The 11575-nt window shown below is 40.2% G+C and overlaps 1 pseudogene; it reads right to left on the bottom strand.

Annotated features, from left to right (window-relative positions):
* Window positions 1-4373: 4373 nt before the first annotated feature.
* Window positions 4374-5469, bottom strand: LOC142433440 (peptidyl-prolyl cis-trans isomerase D pseudogene; annotated as a pseudogene).
* Between the last annotated feature and the right edge of the window lie 6106 nt (window positions 5470-11575).

The raw sequence follows: 11575 nt of genomic DNA, 5'->3' as shown, positions 1-11575 counted from the left end.
TTTTTATCCCCCTGACCAGATAGGATAAAATCAAATGAAATTGTCTCCCACAGTCTCTGTGCTGCAGCTTTGTGCTGTTTAAAGCTGACAATTGCTACAGTGGGTCTTTGTTATGCGAAAAGCTGCCAGGCCCCGTAGCTGAGTTCTGGCATTCCTTAGCTAGGTTTCTTCTAATACTAATTTATGCTAAGGGCCTCCCACCTATGTGCTCCTTGGAGATGAGCAACCAGACTTGGGTTTGAGTTTTAAACCAATAATGTATTTTTCACCCTTTTTAAAAATTATGCTTGTGATGTGCTCTGATTTTGGGGCTGTCAGATTGACCTCTAGAGTCATTATTAGGGGGGTTGTTTCCTTCTCGGCCAATTGGAACTAAATTTGCTCCCTGTACTCTATCTGCCTATTGTCTCCCACACCACGATCTACCTGAGGTAAATATATGATTTTTCTTCTACTCTAAATTATGGCTACCCTCCACGGCCACTACACAGGTTGTGAGCTCAAGGCAGCTAACTGCGCAGAGAGCTCCTGCGTGGGGTTTCCCTCGTGTTTGGGATTCTGTCCCCTCTTGGGAGTCAGTCTGGAGAAATCACTGCTCTCAGCAAGGGCACAGCCAGCATCTGCAGCTCACCAAAGATAGAGCGCTTTACAGTGTTCTTGGTTTGCTTTGTGAGTGGAAATCCCACGCAAAAATTGATTCAGGAGAGACCCTGTTACCCTAGTTCTAATTTCAGGACTCCACCTCCCTGCTTCCTTCGCCTTACCTTCCAATTTTTTGGTCTGCAGCAGGAGTTCCAGATGGGTGAGTCCTATTGGGTCACCATTTCCACCCCCCCCACCCTCACCCCTCCCCCCACCCCCGTTCTTGATATTTGGTTCTTGCATCCATCTGGTCCTGGGTTTTTCTTGATTAGTAGTTCTTGATGACCTCTATTGCTTCTTTTATTATGGGTCTGTTCAGGTGTCTACACGTCTCTGTGCTAATTTGAGTAGATTGTGTATTTCTAGGTGTTTGTCCATTGCTTCTAGATTATCAAGCTTGTTGGAGTACAGTTTTTCATAGTACTATGGTTATCATTCTTCTTATTTCATCTGGGTCTGTTGTGATGTCACCCCTTTCATCTCTAATTCTAAATATTTTCATCTTTTCTCTTTTTGAAATTGTTATGTTTACTAATAATTTCTTATTTTGGTTAATCCTTTCAAAAACCCAACTTCCTGTTTGTTGATTTTTCCCACCCTTTTTCTGTATTCCAGTTCATTTATTTTTTTTCTCTAATCTTTATGAAGTCTTTTCTTCTATTGTGGAGGGTTTATGTCATTTCCCTTGTGTTAGTTTTTGGAGATGTTGTGTTAAGGTGTTGAATTTAGAGGTATCCTGTTTTTTCATGTGTACATCGATTGTGATAAATTATTCTGCTAACTGAATTTCTTGTGTCCCAATGGTTTTTGGTATGATGCATTATTGTTTTCATTTGTTTCAAAGAATTTCTTAATGTGATCTTATATCTGATCTATTACTGAGGTGTTTTCTGTAGCTACTGTTCAGTCTCCATGTGTTTTTTTTTTCTGTATCTATTCTTTCTGTTGTTTTAAAGTTTTACAGCATCTTCATCTTAAAAATGGATTTTAGGAACTCAATCTTTAAAAAAACTTTTTAAGGATGGCTTTGTGGTCTAACGTGATCTATTCGAGAGTATATACCATATAGGTGAAGAAGAATGTATACACTGTTGTTAGAGGGATTTCTCTGTGTATATCTAGTAGGTCGAGTTGGTGGATTGTGTTCTTTTACTCTTGTGTATCATTATTGAATTTGTTTCTCTTTTTTAAAAATCATTTTATTGGGGGCTCATACAATTCTTATAACAATCCATACATACATCCATTGTGTCAATCACATATGTACATTTGTTGCCATCATCATTTTCAAAATATTTTCCTTCTACTTGAGCCCTTAATATCGGCTACTCATTTTCCCCCTCCCTCCCCACTTCCCCCTACCTCATGAACCCTTCATAATTCATAAATTATTATTATTATTTTGTCATATGTTACACTGTTCAACGTCTCCCTGCCCTCTTCTCTGCTGTCCATCCCCCAGGGAGGAGGCTCTATGTAGATTCTTGTAATTGGTTCTCCCTGTCTACCCCACATTCCCTCCACCCTCCAGGCATCAACACTCTCACCACTGGTCCTGCAGGAATCATCTGTCCTGGATTCTCTGTGTTTCCAGTTGCTATCTGTACCAATGTACATCCTTTGGGCTAACCATGTTTTAAAGATAAAATTGGGATCATGATAGTGGGTGGGGGGACATATAAGAATTAGAGGAAAGTTATATAATTCATCATTACTACCCTGCACCCTGACTAGCTCATCTCCTCCCAAAAACCTTTCAGTGAGAGGTGTCCGGTTGGCTACTGATGGGCTTTGAGTCTCCACTCTGCACTCACCCACATTTACAATATGATTTTTTTGTTCCTTGATGCTTGATACCTGATCCCTTCAACAACTCACGGTCACACAGGCCGGTGCGTTTCTTCCATGTGGGTTTTGTTGCTTCTGAACTAGATGGACACTTGTTTATCTCCAATCCTTTAAGACTCCAGATGCTATATCATTTGATAGCCAGGCATCATCAGTTACTTCACCACATTCGCTTATGCACACGTTTGTCTTCATTGATCGTATCAGGGAGGTGGGCACCACTGTTTTTTCATTCTTTGATGTCTGATAACTGGTCCCTTCTACACCTCGTCGTCAGACAGGCTGGTGTGCTTCTTCCATGTGGGCTTTGATGCTTCTCAGCTACATGGCTGCCTGTTTAACTTCAAACCTTTAAGACCCCAGATGCTATATCTTTTGATATTGAATTTATATCTGATGATCCCTCTTTGCTTGAGAGGGCTGTGTTGAAGTCTCCTACAATTATTTTGAGTTGTTTTTTTCTGTTTTCAGCTCTATGAGCATTTGATTCATGTATCTTGAAGATCTTTCACTGGGTATGCATGTGTTTATTAAGGTTATATGTTCCTTTAATGATTGTTTTATGTATTCCTTGATCTCGTTATGTTCTTCACCTTGAAGTCTACTTCATCAGAGATTAATATTATCACTTCTGCCTTTCTATGGTTACTATTGGCTTAAAAATGTTTTCACTATCATTTGATATTTGGTCTATTTTGGTTTTTGAGTTTAATGTGTGTCTCTTTTAGCTAGTTTATAGATGGGTCTTATTTGCTAATCCAGTCTGCTACTTTCTATCTTTTTATAAGTGCATTTAATCTATTGGCATTCAGTGTCATTATTGATTTATGTAGGGGGGGGTTGCTGTCAATTTACTGCATTTGTGTTTGGTTTCTTTTCCTATTTTGTGTGTGTTCCTTTATTGGTATCTTCATTCCTTCTCTATTTCTGTGGTGTTTGGAGTGATGCTTTCATTGTATTGTTTTCTGGGTGGCGTTTTCGTGTCTAATGTTTATCTGCTGTTTTTGTTGAGTCTCTGTCCAAAGTGATCTGATTAATATTTTCTGCACTGTCTCTCTTCTTTTTATGAATTGCATTAGTTCTTCCTTCTCTGAGAAACCTTTATCTCTACATCCTGTTTGAGGAATAATTTGATGGATATAGGATTCTTTATTGTCCTTTTTTTCATTTCAGAATTTTATATACTATAATATTTTCTTTTCTGAATAGTTTCTTCAGAGAAATCTGAGCTTACCTTATTGGTTTTCTATTGTAAGTTACTATTCTTTTTTTTTTCCTCCAGATGCTCTCATGATTTTTTTCTTTTTCCTTGAAATTGGATAGCTTGATAACAATATGTCATCATGTTTTTCTTTCGGGATATATTCCTATTTGGGAATATCTCAGCTTCTGAAAGAGTTAGTTCCTCCTTCTTTGTGATGTTTGGAAAAATTTATTCCATGGTTTCTTGTACTTTGTTTATATATATATATATATATATATATATATATATTTCTTTCTTCTTGTTACTTCTTGTTCTAGTACCCCATAGGTTGTTTCTCCTGATAGTGTCCCATAACATTCTCAGGCTTTATTCTGATTCCTTCACTTAAAAAAAACCATGTTTCTGTTGTCGATTGTAGGCAGAATAATTGTCTTTGAGCTCACTGATTCAATTTTCAGGGTTTTTTTAGCGGGGGTGGGGGGGAGTTGGTTAAAAGAAAAACTTCATAATGTATATTTGACATTGTTTTATTAAGGGGTCTTATCAATATTCCTAAACAAAAACAATGGAAGACTAAATCATACAAATAAACATATTAGGTGTAATTAAACAGACACCATTAAATGTTCTTATTGCCTTCATACAGCCAACGCATACTATTTAAGCAAAATTCAATTCTTTAATAAGAAAATACTTTTGCATATGCTCCCTTATCCTTATCTTACTGTGCCTTTATTTTTTTGCTTGACTTTCATCAATTCTGCCTGGATAGCTTTATCTTCAAGTGCTATCTCCTGAGATTTCTTAGTATCAGCCAGTGCTTGAACATATTTTGTTAATCCTTGCCACCCTTGAGCTCTGTGGTATAGTGCCTTGGCTTTTCATGGGTCTAGTTCAAGAGCCTCCAAACAGCTGTCAACTGCTCCCTGCCGATTGAACATCTTTAGTTTACAAGCTCCAATATTCAACGCACAGCTTAAAGGCACAGGTTGTACCTTGGATTAATCTGCTTTCTCAGTAACAGCTTTTGAACCTTTTACATACTTTAAAACTTTTGCATACTTCTTTATGGCCAGTCCCCTGTTATAGGATTTTTAAAAAATTATTCCCAATGCTTTTAAAATCCTCTGTTACCAATAAATTTTATCTACATCTTTTAAATCTCAGCATCCTCAGGGAAATCTGGATGACAGTCACCAGAGGCATCATTTGGGAATAACATCCAATCATCCCCACTTTCAATTCTCCACATTCTGCAATAATGCACACTTTGGAAAGTCACCTTCCACTATTATATTTTCCAGCTTCTTTGCCGCACTCATTCCTTTAATAACTTGTCCAAATACCACATGTTACCATTTAAATAAAGAGTTGAAATTGTTGTGATGAAGAACTAAGAACCATTTATATTGGGTCCTGCATTTGCCAGGCTCAATAAACCTTCCTGATCATACTTATAATAGAACTTTTCATCTTTAAAATTTTCACCATAAATAATTTCCCCACCTGTCCCATTATTTTTGAGATGTGTCCACCCTAAACCATAAATTTCTTAATAATTAGAAAGTCACCCTTTGAAATGGAGTGGTTTTCCTTTTGCGGATCTAAGACCCCTTTCTCCCATATATAATGCACAAAATTTTTCTCCAAGTTTATGTACAATGTTTGCAAAAATCTATTAAGACAATTTGACCAACTTTCTCCTCTCTGATATCCACATAAAAGAAGACTCAAGGGCTGCTATGTTTGGAGGGATTAAGGGAAGGGTGCAGCATATACATATACCTTTATGGTATTTACCTCTGAGGAAACTGAATTTTTTTAATTTCTTCTAATCAGCTGCCTCGTGCACAGTCTCTTCTGCAATTAGAAATTCCACTGTGTTAGCTTATCCAGGGACCCATTGCTCTAGTCTAGTCTCAGGAAACCCCTTTAGTATCCTATGTCTCATTGGAGTCCTTCTCATGGGGTTCCCTTTTGGCATCAGTTTAGGAGCTGTTTCTCCAAAAGACTGGAACTGAAGTAAAAAATGTCAACTTATTAGTTTATACTGGGCTATTATTATTTTAGTATTTGGTGCTCTCTCATGTTTATATAAGTCAGTGGACAACAGATACCTTTATGGCCCTATCATTGCCATGAAACTCCCCAGACACCCAGGACAAAGTCATCCTTTAAGTATCATTTAATCTTTCCCAATGAATTTGTAACAACCACACAGTTATATAAGTGCCGGGAAGAGAAGAGTAAATTTTGGACAGACAGAATAACTGAATTTGGGGAGATCCAGAAACCAACCAAATATCCTGAAACATCTGGATGGTGTGTCTGTTGGTTCTACATACCTCCAAAACTGACATAGAATGTCTCAAGTGAGAAAATAGAACCACAAACTAATACATTTAGCCAGACTCAGGAAAATAGCACAACAGGCTGACTCCCAGACATCAATTTTATCCCTCCTTAAGTTATTAACTGAACAATGCTCACTACAGTGTTGGTTATGTCTTCCTTTCTGACAAAGAAGGTATCTAGTATCCCTGATTCCATCTTCATGGGTGACATCTAACCAAGAAAACAGGGCATTTGCTACCATCGGAGCAGTAGACTGAAGTTTTTCTCAATCCCAATCAGGACACTTTATGCCTTATGGCCCCTGAGGGTTACAACCCATTGGAAATGTGTCTACCATCTCCTGTCATCAAACTCTCTTTTGACCAAACACAAAGACTTGATGTCTTACTTGGAATATTTTTCCTATGTGATATATTTGTCTACATAGGTCTATAGGTTGGATGGTCAGGATTATTCATCCCAATCTTTCTCATCACAGACAAAATTTGATTAATTGTACAGAACATGGAAAACACCCTGCTGAAATACACATTTAAATCCCCTCAAAATTTTCCTATATAGGCAACAGAGCAGTAGTAGCCCCTAACCTAGTTGGAAGTAGCATAGCGATAGCTCTGGGAACTGGAATGGAGAAAAATGGAATTGTTATTCATTTACATTATGAACTCTCAAAAGACCTTAGCATTCACATGGAGGAAGTAGGTGACTCTCTTAACACTACAAACTCAGGTTAATTCCTTAGTGGGTGTGCCATTACAAAATAAAGCCCTGAATTTGCTCACTGAAGGAAAAAGAGAAGCACGTATTTTCTTAGGAGAGGGATGTTGTTATTTTGTTAATCAATCAGGCATAATTAAACATAAAGTAAAACAACTAAAGGAACAAGTGCAACACCATTAAAGTAGTTAGGAGATTTGAGATTTACACAAGAAAATATCTTTGGTTCTTGTAAGCATTGTGCCTCATGAAACCTGCCACTCCTAGTACCTCTCAGTTTAATATTAAATTTATGTATTTCGGGCCTTGTCTGCTTCGCTGTTCTCAAAAATTTTTTAAACGTTTTATTAGGGGCTCATACAACTCTTATCACAATCCATACATATACATACATCAATTGTATAAAGCACATCCATACATTCCCTGCCCCAATCATTCTCAAAGCATTTGCTCTCCACTTAAGCCCTTTGCATCAGGTCCTCTTTTTTTTCCCCTCCCTCCCCGCTTCCCCCTCCCTCATGTGCCCTTGGTAATTTATACATAGTTGTTTTGTCATATCTTGCCCTATCCGGAGTTTCCCTCCCCCCACCCCCTTCTCTGCCGTCCCTCTCCCAGGGAGGAGGTCACATGTGGATCCTTGTAATCGGTTCCCCCTTTCCAACCCACTCACCCTACACTCTCTCAGCATCGCCCCTCACACCCTTGGTCCTGAAGGTATCATCCACCCTGGATTCCCTGTGCCTCGAGCCCTCATATGTACCAGTGTACAACCTCTGCTCTATCCAGCCCTGAAAGTTAGACTTTGGATCATGGTAGTTGTGGGGAGGAAGCATCCAGGATCTGGGAGAAAGCTGTGTTCTTCACCGGTACTACCTCAAAATTTTTATAGGCATGTATGTGTGCCTTCACCAATAAAACCTACACATAGCTGTATATGGCTGGGTTCCAACCACTAAGGCATTTATTGAGCCATGCCAAGATAAGACAGCTGTAGGTTCTTTGTCGTCCCTATTCAGCAGGGAGCAGTTACAGATGATGAGACCTTTAGGCTTATTCTCTATTATCAAAAGACAGGAATAATGATTCCAGCTAAGCTTAAAATGGCTCCCGACCATTTTAAGTCTCTCCTTCCCATGATCCTTTCCACCTCCACACCTTCCTGCACATGCCAAAAGGAACCTCCCATACATGTCAGAGTTTACATTACCCCCGCCTCATTCAAACTTCTCAATCAAGAGATTGCACCTAATTATTAAGGGCCCTTTAGACTACTTTTACAAAGTATCTCTTCAGTAAATTGACTCTTTTCAAACATTTAATCTGACTCTGGTCTGAATTCTGTCCCTCACTTGAAACCTTTTTTGTGAGTGGAACAATAAATGAGGAATGGAGAGGCTTGAAACCTTGAGGCCTCTCCTGCTAACAATAGGATCAAATGAGGAATGAGCATAGGCTTTGGTGACTGTGTCCACTGTGGTGGGGCTCTGGGGTGGCATTTGGAAATGGGGCTCAGAGAAGTGTGTATACATTGGCCAGTCCTAACAGCAGTTGCCTTAGACACCTGGGGGCCTATGCAGAGGGAATTATTGAGTCTAGGACTGAGATTACCAAAGACTAGTGGGAAACACCACAAGCTCCACAAACAATGTGGTATCTTGGAATAGCACACTCCCTTTTCATCCTTCCAGCTACTCTCCCTTCCTTAGTCCAAAATGAAATGTCATGAGCATATAAATATGACATTATGATTCCTAATAAGGACACAGAAAATATTTATGAAGGAGATTTTTTTTTTAAACATTTTATTAGGGGCTCATACAACACTTATCACAATCCATACATAGACATACATCAATTGTATAAAGCACATCTGTACATATTTTGCCCTAATCATTTTCTTTTTTTTTTTTTCTTCTTTTACATTTTATTAGGGACTCCAAAAACTCTTACCACAATCCATACATATACATACATCAATTGTACAAAGCACACCCATACACTCCCTGTCCCAATCACTCTCAAGGCATTTGCTCTTCACCTAAGCCCCTTGCATCAGGTCCTCCTTTTTTTCCCCCCATCCCTCCCTTTTCCCCCCTCCCTCATATGCCCTTGGTAATTTATACCTCGTTATTTTGTCATATCTTGCCCTATTCGGGGTCTCCCTTCCCCCCTTCTCTGCTGTCCCTCTCCCAGGGAAGAGGTCACATGTGGCTCCTTGTAATCAGTTTCCCCTTTCCAACCCACTCACCCTCCACTCTCCCAGCATCGTCCCTCACTCCCTTGGTCCTGGAGGTATCATCCACCCTGGATTCCCTGTATCTCCAACCCTCCTATGTACCAGTGTACAGCCTCTGTCCTATCCAGCCCTGCAAGGTAGAATTCGGATCATGGTAGTTGGGGGGAGGAAGCATCCAGGATCTGGGGGAAAGCTGTGTTCTTCATCGATACTACCTCACACCCTAATTAACCCATCTCCTCTCCTAAGCCCCTCTATGAGGGGATCTCCATTGGCTGACACTTGGGCCTTGGGTCTCCACTCTGCACTTCCCCCTTCATTTAATATAATATATATATATACACATACATATATACATATACACATAAATACACATACATACACACACTTATATCTTTTTTTTTTTTTTTTGCATGATGCCTTATATCTGGTCCCTTGGGCACCTCGTGATCGCACTGGCCGGTGTGCTTCTTCCATGTGGGCTTATTTGTTTCTGAGCGAGATGGCCGCTTGTTCACCTTCAAGCCTTTAAGACCCCAGACACTATCTCTTTTGATAGCCGGGCACCATCAGCTTTCTTCACCACATTTGCTTATGCACCCATTTGTCTTCAGCGATCCTATCATGGAGGTGTGCAGTCAATGATATGATTTTTTGTTCTTTGATGCCTGGTAACTGATCCCTTTGGGACCACTCGATCACACAGGCTGGTGTGTTCTTCCATGTGGACTTTGTTGCTTCTGAGCTAGATGGCCGCTTGTTTTTCTTCAAGCCTTTAAGACCCCAGTCACTATCTCTTTTGATAGCCGGGCACCATCAGCTTTCTTCACCACATTTACTTGTTCACCCATGTTGGCTCCAGCTGTTGTGTCGGGAGAGTGAGCCTCATAGAGTTCCAATTTAATAAAAGAAGGTATTCATGCATAGAGGGAGTGTTTGAGTAGAGGCCCAAGGTCCTTCCGCCACCTTAATACTTGACCTATAAATATAGACACAAAGATCTATTTCCCCAACCTCCTATATATATTTGCATGTACATGTCTTTGTCTAGACCTCCATGAATGCCCTTTGACTCCTAGCTCTTTCCTCCATCTCCCTTGACCTTCCTCCTGCCCTACTACCATGCTTCATTGCCACCTGGGCTAGAGTATACCTCTTCTCTAAGCAACCTTACCCTTGATCATTTCCCACCAGGCCTGCCACTCCCCCTTCTCTACCCTTTGGGGTCCCATGTTTTTCCCTTGTCCCTGGGATTGTTAACACCACTTCCTTACCCCCCCTACCCCCCACCCCAAGTCCCCCCGGAACTGTCGGTCCCGTTGTTTTTCCTCCAGATAGTTCATCCAGCCTGTCCTATTCAGACAGACCTGTGGAGTCACTAACATGCACGAAAACTAGACAGAGGAACACAAAGCAACAGTATATAACCGGACAACAAAACAACCAAAACAAACCACTGAAAAAGAACAGAACAAAACAGTTCACAAGAGAAAAGCTTGTAGTTAGTTCAGGGATCTTTGCTGGCCCTTAGGAGCGTTTTCCATTCCAGTCTGTTGGGGCACCACGCCCTGGCCCCAAAGTCCACTTTCAGCATTCCCTGGGGACCTTGCCACTCCATTCCCTTGCTGTTCCGCTGCACTCCCCCTGTGCATTGCCTTATGAAGGAGATTAATGACATTTCACCCCACTTAACAGCTCTGACCCCTCCTGAGAATCCTCTTCTCTGGGGGTAGGGGTAAGTATCTGAGAGTAAAGAAACTGATAAGAAGGGAATGCTTCCCTCCTATATTAACTCTGCTAGCCTGACAAGAAAGAAGATGTGAAATAACCCTGCCTACTCTGCATATCCAGTTCTTGCTACCCTCATTCCTCCCATCTCAGTCCTAGCAGACTACAGCAGCTGTACCTTCAGAGCAATAAAGTATTGCCAAATCAGCTTCAGGTCCTCAAAAAAAAAAACAACCTTACTACAATCGAGTCCAAATGAAATGTCCTTGTGGATTTCTGAAACTAAAACTATTTTATTTAACTTTTAGTTTTGGCGTTTTTTTAAATATAATTTTATTGGGGGCTCTTAGAGATATCATAACAGTCCATAAATCAGTTATATCAAGTGAACTTGTAGAGATGTTGCTATCATCATTTTTGAGACATTTTCTTTCTACGTAAGTCCTTTGATATTATCTCTTTATTTATTCCCTCCCCCACCCTATCTCTCTCATCAACCCTTAATACATTTTATATATATACATGTACATATTCATGTATTAAACTTCCTAGTGTATCCCTTCACCAACATTTCTGTTATTCCTCCCCCTCAAGGGGGATTATACATCCACCATTACTATCAGTTTCCCCTTCCCCTGATTCCCTCACTTCCCCTCATGGAATCATTACGTCCATTACTGTTTCTGAGGGGTTTCTCTCTCCTGGATCTGTGTGTTGAAAGCTCTCGTCTGTAACAATGTACATATCCCAGTGTAGCAAGCTTTGTGAGACACAACTGATGCCATGATAGTGGCGGGGGGTGGGGAGGAAGCATTAGAGAAATAGGGAATGTTATGTGTTCTGTC

The sequence above is a fragment of the Tenrec ecaudatus genome, chromosome X (assembly GCF_050624435.1).
Source record: "Tenrec ecaudatus isolate mTenEca1 chromosome X, mTenEca1.hap1, whole genome shotgun sequence".
In the NCBI taxonomy this organism is placed as follows: Eukaryota; Metazoa; Chordata; class Mammalia; order Afrosoricida; family Tenrecidae; genus Tenrec; species Tenrec ecaudatus.
This window is presented reverse-complemented; position numbering and strand designations above follow the sequence as displayed.